The sequence below is a fragment of the Pipistrellus hanaki genome (genome assembly GCF_964339955.1).
Source record: "Pipistrellus hanaki genome assembly, chromosome: 1".
Classification (NCBI taxonomy): Eukaryota; Metazoa; Chordata; class Mammalia; order Chiroptera; family Vespertilionidae; genus Pipistrellus; species Pipistrellus hanaki.
In genome coordinates, this window is record NC_140503.1 from 209426759 (window position 1) to 209439670 (window position 12912).

Sequence of the window (12912 nt, forward strand, 5' to 3'; positions counted from 1 at the left end):
TTCAGTTAACAGATATAAAAAACCATTTTAAATACTGCTCACAACTGTTTAAAAGGTGGTTTTGGAATAAATAAAGCTCAAAGGCAAACAGACTTTAACTTGTTCCCCTCCATTCCTTCCAACTCAAGTTTCCTGCATGTAAAGGTCAGAATAAGCACTAACTATTAAACAGTTTTGTTAAAGTTTAATATTGTACTCTGTTAAGATTCTTAACTATGTTAAGGACCCATGTGATAGCTAGTAGGTACTGATAAACTAAAAAGGTATTAGTATATTTCATTTTCTATGAACCAAATCTTAGATTCAGTTTTTAAAATCTCAGAAGATAGGAAATTCAAAAAGGACATCCCTTCTATTTGCCAACATAATCTGCCAAAGCATGGGGAAATAAAAACAACATCCAGGATTCACAGGGAAGTGGGTGTTTGTGTGTAACTAGATTATCAAGGAGGCTAGGAGTTTATGTTAAAAATTTTTTTTTAATGTTGCCATTCACCATCTCCAACACAGTGAAAAAAAAAAATTTAAAATATATTTCTTTATTGATTTCAGAGAGGAAGGGAGATTGAGAGAGAGAGAGATAGAAACAACAATGATGAGAGAGAATCACTGATCAGCTGCAACCCGCAAGCCCCCTTTGGGGGTCAAGTCCAAAACCCAGTCATGTGTCCTTGGCCAGAATCAAACCTGAGATCCTTCAGTCTGCAGGCTGATGCTATATCCACTGAGCCAAGCCGGCCAGGTACACAGTGGGGGGGAAAAATTTTTTTTTAATATATTTTATTGATTTTTTTACAGAGAGGAAGAGAGAGGGATAGAGAGTTAGAAACATCATGAGAGAGAATCATCGATCAGCTGCCTCCTGCACACTCCCTACTGGGATGTGCCCGCAACCAAGGTACATGCCCTTGACAGAAATCGAACCTGGGACCTTTCAGTCTGCAAACCGAAGCTCTATCCATTGAGCCAAACCGGTTTTGGCCACAGTGAAAAATTTTAAAGTCCTATTGCTAATGTAACAGAACAAAGCTCAAAAATATTTATAGGAATAAATAATTCAGAATCCAACAATGTAAAATTTACAGTGTTGCTCTGGTTAGGTGACTTAATTGGTTGAAGGGTCGTCCAGTGTACCAAAGGGTTGTGGGTTCTATCCCCAGTCAGGGTACATAAGGGAGACAACCAATTGATGTGTTGTTATTTTTTCTCTCTCTCTCTCTCTCTCATTAAAAAAAAAAAAAAAATCTATAAACATATCGTTGGATGAGGATTAATAAAATTAAAAAAACATTAAAATTTACAGTGCCTTCCAACCAATAAAATACTACCCAAGAAGCAAAGAGCAGGAAAGTATGACCCATGTTGAGGGGATATATCAATCAAAACCAATTCAGAACTGAAAGAGAAGTTAAAATTAGTGGACAAGGTCATTAAAACAGGACTTCCTTATGTTCAAAATTGTGAGCAGAGACATGGAAAATACAAAAAAACAAAAAACAAAAAAAACACACAATTGAACATCTAAAGATGTGTGAAAGAAAAATCACACTAAACAAGATTAAAGGTCGATTAAACACTGCAGAGGCTTAGTAAATGAGCACAGCAATAGAAACCTCCCAAAGCAGAGCATGCAGAGAAAAGGTGAACAGCATCAGTGTGCTGGGGACAACTCTCCCCGGCCTAACACACGTGGAATAGGAGTCCTCAGAAGAGAGGGCATGGAGAAGGAACAGAAACAAATATGTAAAAAACAATGACCAAGCCGAAACCGGTTTAGCTCAATGGATAGAGCGTCAGCTTGGGGACTGAAAGGTCCCGGGTTCGATTCCGGTCAAGGGCATGTACCTTGGTTGCGGGCATATCCCCAGTGGGGGGTGTGGAAGAGGCGGCTAATTGATGACTCTCTCTCATCGATGTTTCTAACTCTCTATCTCTCTCCCTTCCTCTCCATACAAAATCAATAAAAAAAATATATTTAAAAAATAATGACCAGCCGAGACCGGTTTGGCTCAATGGATAGAGCGTCGGCTTGGGGACTAAAGGGACCCGGGTTCGATTCCGGTCAAGGGCATGTACCTTGGTTGCGGGCATATCCCCAGTGGAGGGGAGGGGGGGGCTGATCGATGACTCTCTCTCATCGATGTTTCTGACTATCTCCCTTCCTCTCTGTACAAAACCAATAAAATATTTTTTTTAAAAAAATCAGTGAAAGGAAATCTTAAAAGCAGCCTGAAAATATTGATATTTTATAGAGAAAAGCAAAGATAAGGAAGACATTATTTTGTAGGAAATTACGCAAGCAGGAAGACAGTAAAGCAACATCTTTAAGTAAAACCTACAGATCTGAGCACCAAGGTTTTGAGTCCCAGTCTTCTGGCACAAATGTGTAATTTTGTGTAGTCACCTCTGTGGCAATGGCACCTCTGAATTTCAGGCAATACATTTTCTGAAACACTATCATCTCATTTAATCTTCATACAGAGCTCTGAAGCAGAAGAGGAAGGTATTACCATACCCACCATATAACTGAGGAAGATGAAGCTCACAAAAAGAGAAGTGATTTGCCCAAGGACCTGAGGTGGCGGAAGGGGTGGGACTGAGCGCTGGAACAGGTATAATGCTAAGCAAGGTTAATTCGGAAAAGAAACTTGCACAGCTAGTGCACCTGACCTAACTCCAAGTGGCTCTTTCTATTAAACTACAACTGAAAAATATTAAAGGAAGAACATAAAATATAAAAATTCATTATATTCTAAGAAAAGTGGATTTCTTAATGAAAAGAAAGAACAGTCTTTGTTTCATTTTTATAACGAAGAAGGCCCCCCCCCCCAACAATCACCCTACAACCAATGCAATGGAGTGTTTCAAAAACACCATTTCTCCACACAGTTCCTTCATGCAGACTAAGACATGATGGAACTAAAGAAAGTCCACAGGCATTTATTAAACATATCGAGTTCTTTTTTTAAGAGAAAAGAAAGAAAGATAGAAAGTCCACAGGCAGACAAACAATTCAATCCAGGAGGCAGGTGTCTAATTTGAACTAATGATAAAATTTGGACTCTTTGGGCAGAAATCAGCAAATGAAGGCCTCCCCAAACCAAACCCACTACCTGTTTTTACAAGGGCCACAAGCTAAGATTGGTTTTTAAAAGTTTGTGGGGTTTTTTTGTGTTTTTTTTTAATGAACTATTAACAATAACATAAGATAGACATGACAAGCCGAAACCGGTTTGGCTCAGTGGTAGAGCGTCGGTCTGCGGACTGAAAGGTCGCGGGTTCGATTCCAGTCAAGGGCATGTACCTTGGTTGCGGGCACATCCCCAGTAGGGGGTATGCAAGAGGCAGCTGGTTGGTGTTTCTCTCTCATCGACGTTTCTACCTCTCTATCTCTCTCCCTTCCTCTCTGTAAAAAAATCAATAAAAATCTATTTAAAAAAAAAAAGTAGACATGACAATAAACTCAAACTTCAGCATGCATAAGTAACACTTTATTGCATCAGTCCCGCTCCCTCATTTACAGATCCTCTATGGCTGCTTCCAGGTAACCACAGCAGAACGAGCAGCTGCAGCACAGATCAGAGAGCCTTCAAAGCCTCAGATACATATCCCTGGACCATCTACGAAGGTTTGCCAACTCCTGCTTTAAGAAAGCAGATGGGCCAAACTATGCTTAATAATTTAAATGGAAAGGGAAAAAAAGAATTTCCCATGAACACTATTTCTCATATCTAAGCTTTTATTTTTTATTTTATTTTTTATTTATATTTTATTGATTTTGTACAGAGAGGAAGGGAGACAGATAGAGAGTTAGAAACATCGATGAGAGTCATCGATCAGCTGCCTCTTGCACACCCCCTACTGGGGATATGCCTGCAACCAAGGTACATGCCCTTGACCAGAATCGAACCCAGGACCTTTCAGTCCCCAAGACAACGCTCTATCCACTGAGCCAAACCGGTCCCGGCTCATATCTAAGCTTTTAAAAAATTAACTCAAGCCCTAACCGGTTTGGCTCAGTGAATAGCTTGAGTTAAAAAATTAACTCAAGCTCTAACCGGTTTGGCTCAGTGGATAGCTTGAGTTAATTTTTTAACTAAACCGGTTTGGTTCAGTGGATAGCTTGAGTTAAAAAATTAACTCAAGCTCTAACCGGTTTGGCTCAGTGGAGAGCTTGAGTTAATTTTTTAACTAAACCGGTTTGGCTCAGTGGATTTGCCATGAACACTATTTCTCATATCTAAGCTTTTAAAAATTTAACTCAAGCCCTAACCGGTTTGGCTCAGTGGATTTGCCATGAACACTATTTCTCATACCTAAGCTTTTAAAAATTTAACTCAAGCCCTAACCGGTTTGGCTCAGTGGATAGTGTGGGCCCTGCAGACTGAAGGGCCCACGGTTTGATTCCAGTCAAGGGCATGTACATTGGTTGCAGGCACATCCCAGGTAGGGGGTGTGCAGGAGGCAGCTGGTGGATGTTTCCCTCTCATCGAAGTTTCTAGCTCTCTATCCCTCTCTCTTCCTCTCTGTAAAAAATCAATAAAATATATATATTTTTAAAAAGCACAATGTCTAGCACACAGCAAATATTTAAAAAGATGAAAATTCAAATTGATACACTGACGTTTAGAAATTCCATATTGCCAATTAAAAGCATATCCCTATTTTTCAACAATCACTTAAAGAGAGAGGGGGACAAACTTAAGGGAAAGTCCTACGGCACTTAACCAAGACGCATGCCCTCACGGGGACAGCAGCCCCACCTTCACAGAACGGTGGGCCTGGGTCCCCTGCAAACCTGGTTAGATGGGGACGACTGTTCTGAGAGCAAAGCCATGAAACAGTGCTTCCTGACCACCTGGCCCAAGGCTGCAAGTCCCTAAATCGGAAAAGAGCTCGCAGCTTCCAGGAAGACAACTGTAAATGCTGCACAAACCAGCAAGTCGAAGGATGACAGAAAGTGAGCTTGGAAATCAAGGTAAGAAGTTGGGATTTTGCTGAAACCGGTTCGGCTCAGTGGAGAGAGCGTTAGCCTGCGGACTGAAAGGTCCCAGGTTTGATTCTGGTCAAGGGCATGTACCTGGGTGGCGGGCACATACCCGAAGGGGGTGTGCAGGAGGCAGCTGGTCGATGTTTCTCTCTCATCAACGTTTCTAACTCTATCCTTCTCCCTTCCTCTCTGTAAAACCTCAATAAAATAAAAATAAAAATAAAAGAAGTTGGGATTTTGTTCTAAGTACAATGGGAAGTCACTGGGGTTTTTTGGTTTGTTTGCAAAATTTATTATTTTATTCTGAGTACATAATCCAGTTACATGTATCAAAATTTGAAAAGTATAAAGGTTATAATACAGTGAAAAGTAAGTCTCCCTCCTACCCTTGTCCAACAGCCACACAGTTCCCTAGAGGCCACCACTTTATCAGTCTTAGAAGGGTTTTAGCAAGGCAGAACATGGCCTAATTCAAAGTTTATGTAAATCGCTCTGGCTGACAGGTAGAAAGCAGGTAGAAAGGAAGGACTGGGGAGGTGGGGAGAGCAGCAGGAGGCTGCTATGATAACCCGAGAGAGATGATGGCTGCTGGGAGCCTTCAGTGAAAGACAGACTATTGCAACTGAGTCAGGTTTTCTGAAGGCAGAATTCACAAAACGAATGTTAGCAAGACAGCATTAATGATAACAGCTATAGGCACTCTTTTTCACACACTTAGAACTACAGGTCTAATATTTAAGACTTTAAACCTTAAACCAGGGGTCTTCAAACTACGGCCCGCGGGCCACATGCGGCCTGCAGAGGAGTCTGATCCGGCCCGCCAGGTTTTTTGGGCAGTGAGCACAGCCAAGGTGTTACAGTAGGAATTAGTAGTTCATATAGTCCGGCCCTCCAGCTCCCTGAGGGACCGTGATCTGGCCCCCACTTTAAAAAGTTTGAGGACCCCTGCCTTAAACAGTCAGTTTAGATAATGAGTGAGAGAACAATGAGTAATAACAGAAAAAAAGATTACTAAAATGTGATGTTTAACAATTTGATTAATAATAACAAACTACTGCCTGGCCGGGTGGCTCAGTTGGTTAAAGCATCATCCCGAAATGCCAAGGTTTGGCAATCCCCGGTGAAGGCACATACAGGAAGCAACCAATGAATGCATAAATAAGTAGAACAAATTGATGTTTCTCTTCTTTCTCCCTTCCTCCCTCTCTTTCAAATCAACAAATAATTAAAATAATTATAATAATAAACTGTGTCCTTATAAATTAGGTGAATTTATCTCAGAAATGGCATTTCTGGAACCAACCCAAAACTGTATACTGCAGTTGAAGGGCTGAAATGCAGCTGTTTATAAAAAAGAAAAATGTAATACTGAAGTCTTTAACACCTGGAGCTGTTAACTGCCCCATAAAAGAGAAGGCTCAAGTCTTCTCCACAGAATAAAATTTTGAAGTATGACATCACACCTATGTGAAGTTTTCCTTCCATTCTGATAACTTAAAATGTACCAGGAAAACTTTCACCAAATCACAGATTAAGAAAAAAAAATGCCATTAATGGACAAGATTTTTATGTTGTGTTCATTAAAAAGAAGTCCTATGTTCTTGAATAAAAAACAATACAATGGAAAGAAGGAAGGAGACATTTGTCTATACAAGAGGCCTTCCTTCCCCCCCGCTGCCCAGGGCCCGGAGGTCAGCTGGGACCTGCCCTTCCACACCAGATGTTTGCACTTCGATCGCCGGCCACGCCTAGGGACCGTACCCATGCACAAATTTCATGCACCGGGCCTCTAGTGTTATATAACTCTACTCATATGAGGTACTTAGAATCACAGACACTGAAAGAATTGTGGTTGTTGGAGGCTGGGAGAAGGGAAGAATGAGGAATTACTGTTTAAAACTACAGAATTTCAGTTTTGCAAGAAAGGAGTTATGAGAACAAATGGGTTATGGGGATGACCGTGGTGATGGCTGCACAACAGTGTGAGTATATTTAATACCACTAAACTGTCTGTATACTTAAAAATGGCTAATATGTTAAATTTTATGTGTATTTTACCAAAGTAAAATTAAAAAACAAAACAAAAAAAACATGGTGGGAAAACATGTAGCGTGCACTACTATCTAACAAAGAGGAAGTATGAACATACCCATAAAATTAAAAGGGTTAGGCATCCTACCAAATGGGAGAAAACTTGTGGATCTGAATAAATGTTTTTCCAAAGAAGACATACAGATGGCCAACAGATGGGACATGAAAGGTGCTCAGGGGACTACAAATCAAAACCACAATGAGACACCACCTCACACCTATTACAACAGCTATTAATACAGAAATAAGTGTTGGCAAGGCGGTGGAGATAGGGAACACTTATGCATTGTTGGTGGGAATATAAATGGAAAACAATATGGAAATTCCTTTAAAAACAAACAACTCTATCATAGAACCTCTGGGAATATATGGAAAGAAAATGTAAACTCCAAAAGACACATGCACCCCCACATTCATCGTGTGTGTGTGTGTGTGTGTGTGTGTGCGTGTGTGTGTATGTATATGTATATGTATGTATACATATATACCCAGTGATCAGAACAGTGGAACGACCAGAATGACCGGTGGATACGAGGTGCACTACAGCAGCCAACCAGTCTGATCCGGGACCTGATCGCCCCCGGCCTGGGCCTCTAGTTTACAATAGCCAAAACATGAAAGAAACCTACATACCCACTGATGGATGGATGCATACATGGATAAAGAGAACATCACTCACACACACACACACACACTGGCACATTACTGAGCCATAAAAAAAAAAGTAAACCCTGACATTTACAACATGGATAAACCTCTAAGGCATTATGTTAAGTGAAATCAGGCAGAGAAAGACAAATACTCTATGATCTCACTGATACGTTGAATTTTCAAACAAAAAAACAAAAACTAAACTCATACATACAGAGAATAGATAAGTGATTGTGTTTTGTTACTTTAAATATACCTTGCTTTATGTTTGCTTAAGAGAGTCTTTTCATATTTTACATAACTATAAGACAAAATTCAACTTTAAAAAATCAATCCCTAAATATTGAAAGCAAAATAAAAATGAAAGAACCAAAGTACACGTCCAGTAGTAGCAAAATCATAGAGCAATTATTCTGAGTGCTTTAAACACAGTAATTAGCCTTCATACCCCTAATAAATATGCACACAAAAAACAACCTCTTAAGCAGTTTTTATTAATTGGTGACATAGTGTTCATATTATCCTCCTGAGACTGAGATGTATACAGTGTGGGATAAAACAAGTAGTAATTAGAATCAAGATGTTTCTTTAGAAGAAAAAGATACAGGTGTAAGATCAAGAAGGTTAAGTTGCACTGGCCCTGTGGTTCAGTTGGTAGGAGAATCATCCCATATACTAAAAGGCTGCTGATTCAATTCCTGGTCCCCCACATCGGGGCACGTACAGGGGGCAACCAATAGATGTGTCTCTCTCACATCAATGTTTCTCTCTCTCTTTCCCTCCTTCCTTCCCTCCCTTCCACTCTCCCTAAAAATTAATGGAGAAAATATCCTCACTCCTTGGGTGAGGATTAAAAAGAAGGTTAATGTCTTCTTGCTTTACAACTGGAAATATCAGAAACCCATGATCTGAAAAGACCAGGAAAAAATCAACCTAGCAGCAATGAACAACCGAGTCCAGGGCCCAGATTGTGTTTAATAAATATGATTCTTCATTTTGAGAAACGTACGATTCCAGAGCTGGGATAGAAAATGTACAGGATGAGCCCAGTGCCGTCTGTCATACCAAAAAGCAGAGCACTCAGAAACTATCAGAGCTGTGTCTACAGGGGTTAGGACCCAATTTGAACCGATTACTCTTGGACAAAGATGGGATAATCTGAGTATCAATAAAGATAATATCTACAATGTATTCAATCATATCAAATATGCTTTAATTCATGAGTTCACAATGATATAAGCACACACAACTCATTGGCTACTTCTGGAGGATGCCAACTCAGTATTATAAAAAGCAGTAAATAGCCAGGACCGGTTTGGCTCAGTGGTAGAGCGTCGGTCTGCGAACTGAAAGGTCCCAGGTTCAATTCCGGTCAAGGGCATGTACCTTGGTTGCAGGCACATCCCCAGTGTGGGGTGTGCAGGAGGCAACTGGTCGATGTTTCTCTCTCATCAGCATTTCTAACTCTCTGTCCCTCTCAATTCCTCTGTGTAAAATCAATAAAATATTTTTTTTAAATTAGTAAATAACTGACAGAAATTAAGTATTTATTATTTATCCTGTCTTTCCCGAAAGGGCTATAATTTAAGGTAATGAAATTATAGAAAGAAGACGTCTCTTTTAACAGCATTCCAGCTAATAAATGAGGTGAAGGAATTTATCCTCATTTTCCATGCCTAATGAAATAATGACCAAGTTTGAGCTTCAGGGCTGCTAAGAAGAAAAACTATTAATCCTCATCTGCCTACTCACCTATGAAGTCTGTAGGGAGCGGCCTCAGACTGACCTGTGGCAGGGCCACAAAAAGCCCCAGCGGGGAGGGAATTTAGCTTGACCTGATAGTCCTCCTTGCTCCTCCCTAGGTAGCTACTGGGCTGTGGGAGGTGCAGCAAGGTGGGACTCCCAAGACACTAAGCATGCTGACCACTTCCCTTGTGTTGCTCTGTGTGCTCTGTGTGACACAGCTTACAGGCTGTGTCACTGTGTCCTCGCCAAGGCACAGGTGCATTCTCTTTGTCTGTCTTCTTTAATCCCTCCCCTCCCCTCCTCAGGTTCACCCCTGGCCGTGCTGGATGTGGTTCAGAAACTACATCAATCTTGACTCTGATTACACCTTTACATCAACTGATTAAATTTACAGTAAATTCTGTGTAGTTAAACCGAAATGCATAATAAAATCCAACTGTATGTAACTCCACAGGACAAACCATCAAGTTTCAGCAACAAATAAATTACAAGAGATAACAAAAGATGGAGGGGGAACCTACAGATTAAAACAATGTATGGCCTTAGCAAGTTTGGCTCAGTGGATAGAGCGTCGGCCTGTGAACTGTAAGTCCCAGGTTCGATTCTGGTCAAGGGCATGTACATTGGTTGCAGGCACATCCCCAGTGGGGGGTGTGCAAGAGGCAACTGATCGATGATTCTCTTTCATGATGTTTCCAACTCTCTATCCCTCTCCCTTCCTCTCTCTAAAAAAAAAAAAAATCAATAAAATTTAAATAAATAAAGTCCACTTAAGCTCTAGGTTTCACATAATAAAATGTCTTTTTAAAATTAACTGCCAGCCGAAACTGGTTTGGCTCAGTGGTAGAGCGTCGGTCTGCGGACTTAAAGGTCCCAGGTTCGATTCCGGTTGTGGGCACATCCCCGGTAGGGGGTGTGCAAGAGGCAGCTGGTGGATGTTTCTCTCTCATCGACGTTTCTAGCTCTCTATCCCTCTCTGCTCCTCTCTGTAAAAAAAAATCAATAAAATATATTTAAAAAATAAAATAAAATTAACTGCCAAACCCTGGCTGTTGTGCGTCCACCAACCACAAAAGGGTCACGGGTTTGATTCCCAGTCAAGGGCACATGCCTGTGTTGCAGGTTCCACCTGGGGAGGCAAACAATCCATGCATCTCTCTCTCTCTCTCTCTCTCTCTCTCTCTCTCACTCACACACACACACACACACACACACACACACACACTCACACCTCTCTCCCTCCGTCCCCCTCTTTTTCGCCCTCCCTCCTTTCTTCCCTTTCACTCCCTCTGAAAATCAATGGAGGGGTGGGGCGGGGTGGGGCAGAGGAATCCTCAGGTAAGAATTAACAAAAAATCAAATTAACCTAGTTTGGTGTTTTCTGATTCAAAACAATGACTACTTGAAATAACTAAAAACGAATCATCTTCTAAGCAAACAGCCTTTGCGGTACAATCAAATAAAACAAAATACCGCCGAACAAAACCTAGTCGGAATGAGGCAACGCCAGCGAGCTGGAGGAGAGCAGGGCCGGCCCTGTCGCTCGCGGTCCAGGGGAAACTCGCCTGTTTTGGGGGCGAGTGCAGAGCGTGTCCCGCAGGAGCCCCTCCGCTCACGCCGCACCTGCCGCGGCCCCGCACCTGCCGCGCCGCCCACGCCGGCCTCCGTGCACCTCCTCCCCTCCCCGGCGGCAGGCCCAGCGGCGTGTGCGAAGACTGGAGATTTTTAAATCGGGCCGAGAAACCATGGCCGTGGGCACCTCGCTGGCACCTGCCGGACTCGCACCAAGTCCCGCCGGCCGCCCCCCCCCCCCGCCCCGGGTGCGGGCTGAGCCCTCCCCCGTCCCCGCCCCTCTCGGCGGCCCGCGGAGCCAGAGAACATCTAACCAGGTTCTAGTACGTCTTCTTTGGGGAAATGTTTGTTCAGGTCCACAGCCGCTTCCACCTCATCCACTCTCACCCGCAGACCGCTCTCCGGAGGCCGGCGGCGCCTGGGAGCCGCCCGCGGGCGGAGCGGCCTCGGGGGCCGGCGACCCCCGGACGAACCCACACGGCTCCTCCGAGGTGGGCGGTGGAAGGGCCGGAGCGCCGGCATGCTGGCCGTCACAAGCCAGAGCCCAGCGTGGACGGAGAGCCCCCGCTCCCGGACGGGAAAGGGAGGAAGGCGGGGGAGAGGCGGAGGGCCCGCGGCGCCGTGTTCCGGGGCGACCCGTTCCCGGCGGCGGGGGCACGGGCTTTCCCGGCCCGCAAAGCCGCCCTTTCCGGAGCCCGGCGGGCGGGCAGGATGCGGTGCGGTGGCCGCCAGCCTTCGGGCACCGAGGGGCGGCCCAGCGGGCGGGCCGGAGCCGCCGCCTCCTCACCGACCCCGGCGCCTCCGCGCGGCCCGGGAACGAAGACCCCGGCGCCCCACGGCCACCCCCGTGCAGAAGGCTTGCAGAGCGTCCACTCCGCACCGGCCCAGGCCGAAGGGCGGAGCCCTTCCGACGGCGGCCCCCGCGGCCCCTCCATCGCCCCCGCCCTCCGCGCTGCCCCCGCCCGCTCCTCAGGCTGCAGGCCCCGCCGCCCGGCCTCACCTCAGGGACGAAACACAGGCCGCGCGCAGGACCCCAAGTCCGAGTGCGGCCGCCGCCCGTCGCCTGTCGCCTCCGGCTCCAACTCGGGCTCCGGCTCGGGCTCCGCCCCCTGCCCGCCGCGCGCACCCGGCCGCCCGGCCTCTCCGCCCCCTCAGCCCTCGGGCAGCCCCGGCCGCTCCAGCTGGGTGCGGCTAGCGTAGCCGCAGCCCAACAACGCGACTCCCCATAGGCCCAGCCCGCGACGCACAGCTAAGCAACGCGCCCTGCGATTGGCTGTCCGCGTGCTGGAGGCCTCGGTGAGGCGGGGCCTTGTCGGAAAGGGGCGGGGCTTCCGCTAGAGTTCGCGGGGCCTGGCCTCGGCGCGGCCCCGCCCTTCCCGCCGACCGCGGAAGGCCCGGCGCCACAACCTGGGTTACGGCGCGGGGACGGGGTCGGCCCACACGCCTCGCCCCCTCGGCCCCGGGTGAGACTTGGGGGGGCCTCCTGCGGGCCAGGCTCACGGACGCGCCGCGAGGCCTTCTCCACGCCCCGTCAGCCCCGGCGCTGACCCTGCGGGGCCAGTGCGGGTCAGTGCGGGCCCGGTCGGCCTCTGCCTGCTCGGCTCGCCGGCTCCCGCAGCAAAGGAGCCCGCCCTGTGCTCGGCCCGTGCTGGGCCCCGTCCGCAGCGGGCGCGCGGAGTCCGCCGGCTGACGTGGGGCCAGCCAGGGTGCGGTCGGCACCGCGGGCCTGGGGACCCCGATAAGGCCCCACAGGCAGGGCGGCTGCCTGGTGCCCGCCGGCCCGCGGAGGCCGATGGGGAGCACCGTCATCTTCTCCTCCAGGTCACCTGCCCATGACCTGGAGGCCGGTCCAGACACAGACC

The 12912-nt window shown here is 46.2% G+C and overlaps 1 protein-coding gene across 6 annotated transcripts in view; it reads right to left on the bottom strand.

Annotated features, from left to right (window-relative positions):
* ADD1 (adducin 1) overlaps window positions 1–12221 on the bottom strand; it is a 69786-nt gene extending 57565 nt beyond the window's left edge. For 2 of the 6 annotated variants that reach the window (XM_084906449.1, XM_084906454.1), the window contains exon 1: window positions 12051–12220. The gene's annotated coding sequence lies outside the window, so the exon portion shown is untranslated. Of the gene's footprint in view, window positions 1–12050 lie in introns of all 6 variants that reach the window. The other 4 variants (XM_084906451.1, XM_084906452.1, XM_084906450.1 and 1 more) reach the window with 3 other exon arrangements.
* Window positions 12222–12912: the final 691 nt, after the last annotated feature.